Below are 5,784 nucleotides of genomic sequence, written 5' to 3'. Positions count from 1 at the left end.
GTTGAGGGAGGTGATTCTGCCCCTCTGCTCCGCTCTGGTGAGGCCCTACCTGGAGTACTGCCTTCACCTCTGGGCTCCCCAGTACAGGAAAGACATGGACCTGCTGGAGTGGGTCAAGAGGAGGGCCACCAAAATGGCCAGAGGGCTGGAACACCTCTCCTACGAGGAAAGGCTGAGAGAGTTGGGGTTGCTCAGCCTGGAGCACAGAAGGCTCCACGGAGACCTTACTGCAGCCTTTTAGTATACAAAGGGGCTTGTAAGAAAGAGAGAGACCAGGGCCTGTAGTAACGGGAAAAGGGGCAACAGTTTTAAACTGAAAGAGGGCAGATCTAGATTGGACATAAGGAAGAAATTTTTTATTATGAGGGTGGTGAAACACTGGAACAGGCTGCCCAGAGAAATTGTGGACGCGCCATTCCTGGAAGTGCTGAAGGCCAGGTTGGATGGGGCTTTGAGCAACCTGATCTAGTGAATGATGTCCCTGCCCATGGCAGCGAGGCAGACTGAGATGATCTCTGAAAGGTCCTTTCAGACCCAAACCATTCTGTGATTCTACTATTCTATGATCTGTATCCTTTTCATACCTACGTGGGTTTCAGCTGACATGAGCAACTACCATGTAAAAAGACCTTTCCTAGTTGAGCTTTGTAAAGTGCCCTATGTCATTCTTCAGAGCTTACCTAGTAGTAAACAATCCCTCTTGTGCTAAGAGATAAAGCTTAAATTTTTTTTTTTGTCCCACGTTAACTGTCAGTGAATACAGTGTGGCTATAAAAATGCTGAATTGTTTGTGCAGCACTGAATGCCGTACTAAATCCTGGGATCTTACTTACTTTGGGATAGTTGTTGAAGTGGAACATTACAGAAGTACAAGTAGGAGCTGGCTGGCTAGAAATGGTTTAGAAAATCTTTCAGTTACCTGGGAAATCAACAGAGAACACTGAAGTTGGAGGAAAAGAAGGAGAGAAGATACTAAGGAGGAGACAAAGCAAAATACCTGTAGATCTAGAAATAGAAGACTTTTAACTGAGTCTTTTTTTGAACATAGTGTAGCAGTAAGCAATTTCCAAAGCAAAGTATGTGCGAAGACAGCACTTCACTGGGAAGCAGGAGAGGAAAGCGGGGCAAAAGCCTTTATCAGTAGAGGTACTATGAATCTGTAAAGGTCTTGCAGTTAGCAGTGACTTCTGAAAACCAATACCATGAAGATGCTAACAGTGGACTAAGACTTTTCTAAGAAATTAAGATGTTGTAGCTAATAGTCCATAATTCTTTAAATTTCATAATAATACTGGAAGTCTTATTGTAGCTTGACTGATTTGTTTGTCCTACCTCTTCTTTGTTTGTTTTTTTTGTTGTTGTTGTTTTGGCCAACTTTGAAAATAATTTCTAAATACCACATCTTCAGGACGGGACCAATACCACTTTTTCAGAACTGTGAACGCTGTGACCACACATAACTGCAGCATCTTATTGAAACAGATAAAATGCTACTGGTTGGAACAAAGTAATTTGTCTTGTTTCTAGTCTGATTCAAAATAAACCCTCTTTTTGGGGGAGGTGGTATGTTTTTTCATTATCTTCTGCCCCACAGGAAATATTTACCAGAACATGACCAAGACTTTTTTCTAATCAAATCAGTGGTGCCTATAACTTCAAGATGTGCCTTCTTTTCCAACATGTTTGTATTTGTAAGCATTTTTTAATTAGGAAATCCAGAATACGTATCTCTTCCCAAAATCTAATCAGTCTGTTTGAAGGTGTCATGAAATTGCCAAATTATATTTAGAGGGAATAAGTCAAAGTTGTATTGAATTCAGCTGTCCACAAGCCAAAATCCAAAAGACTGACTTTCTGCTATCCTATAAATCTGTCTTCCTCTAAGTTTTAATTTGCCCATCTGTCCCTATTTTTGGTTGTTTTTTTTCTTTCAGGACTTGTCAGTAAAAGCTTCCTCCCCCACTCCCAAACACTACAGAACTAACCTGTGTTGTTTATTGTGCTACTGAGTTTGGCATAAATGAAAACTAGTTTTTATAATGCTTGCTGATTAACAGAAGGAATTCTATTAAAATGAAACAAGTTGTATTCTAAAAGTGCGTGTTCATGTCCGCATAAAAAACTCATTCAGTTTTTAAGTGTTAAAGAAACAGACACACAGTTCTAATTTGGGCAATGCTGAATACAGTTCTCTTTATGCAACACAACTCCTTTCCCTGTTCACCACTTATTATTAGCCCGTCCAGTATAAATTGCACAGAAGTTCTTTGGCCGGCTGATTTTTCTCCACTATGTTGCTCTCACTCCTAAATTTTTGTGTAACTCTTGGAAAAAAAAAAATTCTATTTTCTCATACCTAGTTCCTTTTACATTTTAACACCTGAATGTTCATAAAGAGAAAGCTTTTTTTTATAGCTAATGCAGCCTGTCTCAGGAGTGATACTCCCAGTATGCTTTCTTCTGAAAATTCAGGAATTGTCTTGCTATTACTTTCCCACAATCAGTCATTTTAGACTGTGAGTGTATATAACTTGGCAGTAGCCAGTTTTGTTATTCTTCTGCCTTCCTGTACAAATCTTCAACAGTACTCTATATGTGTCCTAGTTGAAGCTTTTTGAAGCTGTAAATCATGTATGCAGCAACACAATAACCCCCCTTTTTTTTTAAAAAAAAAGTTAATTTAAAAAAACAAAAATAAAAAATCATCAGAATCTCATAACCAAAGGTGAGGTGAGAAAGCCAGAGCAGAGAGAGAAAAACGCTCCTATTTATTGAACATAAGAAAGAGTTTAGACTGCATAGGCTCTGTACTACCTTTAAACTAGGCAGTTAAAGCAATACTACAGACAAGTTTCCTATGCTGAAATTAGGAATGCTAATGAATATTGTGGGAAAAAAAAATCTGAAATGAGGGGAACTGATGCCCAAAGAAACAAAAATCTCCACATGATAGAGGTTAGGGAGATGAAAAGGATGTTGGAAAGAGCAAAGAACAGGTTACATGCAGAGTGGAGCTGGAGAAAAAAAATTGCCGGGATGGATATGACTAAATACTACTGTAAAACTTTAAATACTATTTTTGTGGATCAAACCAACAAAAGTAAGTAGGGATAGGGCTTAGGTAGTAGAGTACAATTGGAAAATACCTGTTAACAGATCAGGACAATAAAAGTGATGACTTTTTTATTTTCTAGACTTAAGAGTGTGATTTTAGCTAAGAACTAGCAGTCACAATTCAGAAGCTCGGAGCGCTATTCCTGTCTAATGCTACTTTCATGAAGATCTTTAGTGTCTTCCAAAGAGTAAAGCAAACCCCACTGGAAGTGAGAGAACAGCATTTCATTTATTAGAATTACTGATGAGCTGACAAGGATGTTGCTTTCCGGTTCAAATCTAACAAGGCATTGTGCTTGTGATTTGCTATACTAAAGGGAGAGTGTCCACACAGTGAGCCCTATATCCACAGCAGAAGGTAACTGCCATCCATCCAGTTACACTTCAGCATGCAGCTTCTTTAATTTAACCCCTTTAACTGTGTCTAAAACAAGAGTCCTAACCTTTTTTTCTGGCAAATCAGGAATGGGAAGCAATATATAGAATATCTTTTTAAGGTCACATGAAAGTGTAAGTCTATACTTTTCCCTTATATGTTAAGAATAAATCACCAGTGTTCGTGTTATGTTTTGGTTTTAATATTCAGAAATATAATGAATGTTATGTGTAGTTTATAGCACAACTTTGGAGATCTTGCATGTAAGTTTTACTGTCATTAGACCACCTGAGACTTTGTCTAAATTCAGAATTGTGAACTAACTCCTGGTAAAACATTAAACTGAGTTTAGCCAAACTGGTTCAAAACCTTTTACCGGTATTCTTAATGTGGTTCAACTTGACTTGACTTGAGCCAGCATTGTCATTCTAATGCAAAAAACTCTCTGGTCACTGCAAGTTCATTTTCAGTTTATTTGTTTGTTTGAAGCCAATTTAGGTGACTTTGCATTGGTTTAAATCAACTACCTATGGAAAAAATACCAAATTGAAGATGTCTAGTCGTAGTTGGGAATTAAGCTGTACTTCTGCAGTAAATACTGTAACCAGTATGTGAGGAAAATGGAGCATCATAAAAATTAAGTTGCTCTCTCTAATAAACTTTCTGAATTATATTCTTTAGGATCAGAAATTGATGAAAAGTTGCACAGATGGTGATAGAAAAGGGAAATAAAAGCACAGGTAGAAGGAAGTGGGAAGGAAAAGAGAAGCAAGAGGAAAGAAGTGTTTAAAAAACTATCAGCTTAAGGAGGATTAAGAACTCAAAATTCTTTGCTGTATCATTTTCATTTTCCATGCATTGTGTGTAAGCTGTGTTCTCAACTATTTGACTGTGACCATGCATGCATGTTGTCCTGGTTTAGAGTATTTTCCAACTGGACACTTCCAATACTGGCGAACAAGTTCCCATATCCCTGTTATCTGTACCAAAACTAAGATGAAGAAACAACCATTCTTTGCTAAAATTTCATCTTTGCTTAATTAAGAACTGTCAATAGCTTCCAATTATTTTCTGTGAACTTTTAGTATCCTTGTCCCTTGTTACAAATATACATCATAAAATAACACTAATGATTATTCCTCTAACTTGTAAATCTCTGCTAACCATAACCAGGTAGCGGTTGTGCTACTCCAGTACAAACTCTACTGAAGTAACAATACAGTCAGCTTGAGCTGTATCTATAAACTAAGAACGGCCTGGGATGAGGAACAACTCCATGCGCTTTGATCTGATTGATCTCTGCTTGAAATCACTGCTTGATTGCACTGCAAAACATTACTTCATAATGTCCCTCACTCTGCCAGTTGACAGGACAATGTAGCACTGGCATGTGTCGAAGTGCTCTGCTGCAGCAGAATTCAATGCCTTGAAGGGTCATGACTGATGTGGAAAAGGAACAAGCACGACCAAGGAAAGGCTTAGTGGTTAAATATGCCTGAAATTATTTTTAACTGCAACAAACCAAAGCTCTATGACACAGACCTGCCTGGAATTGCCTTCAGCCAGTCTTTGGTATTAAAACCTCTTAGCAAGTCTTAAATTCCTTTAGTAAAAAATTTATTTAGAAGGCCAGAGCCTATCATGTTGTGTTATGCCTCTTTTAGTATCAGCTGCATTGCTTTACGTAGGGTTCCTGCGAGATTATCCCGGCAGCAGACCAAGCCAGCAAACCATCTGGTGGACGAGGCTACTGTGGGAAACAGCAGGTCTTATTTAAGGATAAGGGAGAAAGGACATGCAAATCTAGAACCGAAAGCCGCACATGTATTTTACACCAGAGCAGAAACAGGCATCTTGAATTTCCCGAGAGACAGGAAAATCACTCGTATTTTGGGAGAACACCTAATTTGATGATACTAGGTTTAACTAGTGATTAAGCTTTTTTTGGTCCAAGTTTACGGAAAATCTGATTCACAACTATGGAATGCTTCCACAGCAATAACACTTTCAAAGTGGTAAATATTTAGTATTTATTACCCTTCAGCTGGCGCCGAGTAACTTAAAAGCAACGGGCGTGACTTATTTCCTCGTTCACAAGCCGTGCCGAGTTACTTTTCGTGCCCCCCCCCCAACACAAAAACCTTGCGGGTGGTGACAGGCCTCTTCTCACCTCTCGCAAAACTCCCTAGTAACCTCCTCCGCGCATTCAACCGAAACTTCAAAGCACAGAACTCCCTTCGCCCCCCGAAAATAAATCTTAAGCTTGCCGTTGGAGCAAAGGAAAACGTCGCTTT

This window comes from Haliaeetus leucocephalus, unplaced genomic scaffold, assembly GCF_000737465.1.
Source record: "Haliaeetus leucocephalus isolate CR32 unplaced genomic scaffold, Haliaeetus_leucocephalus-4.0 Scaffold251, whole genome shotgun sequence".
NCBI classification, from domain to species: domain Eukaryota; kingdom Metazoa; phylum Chordata; class Aves; order Accipitriformes; family Accipitridae; genus Haliaeetus; species Haliaeetus leucocephalus.
This window is presented reverse-complemented; position numbering follows the sequence as displayed.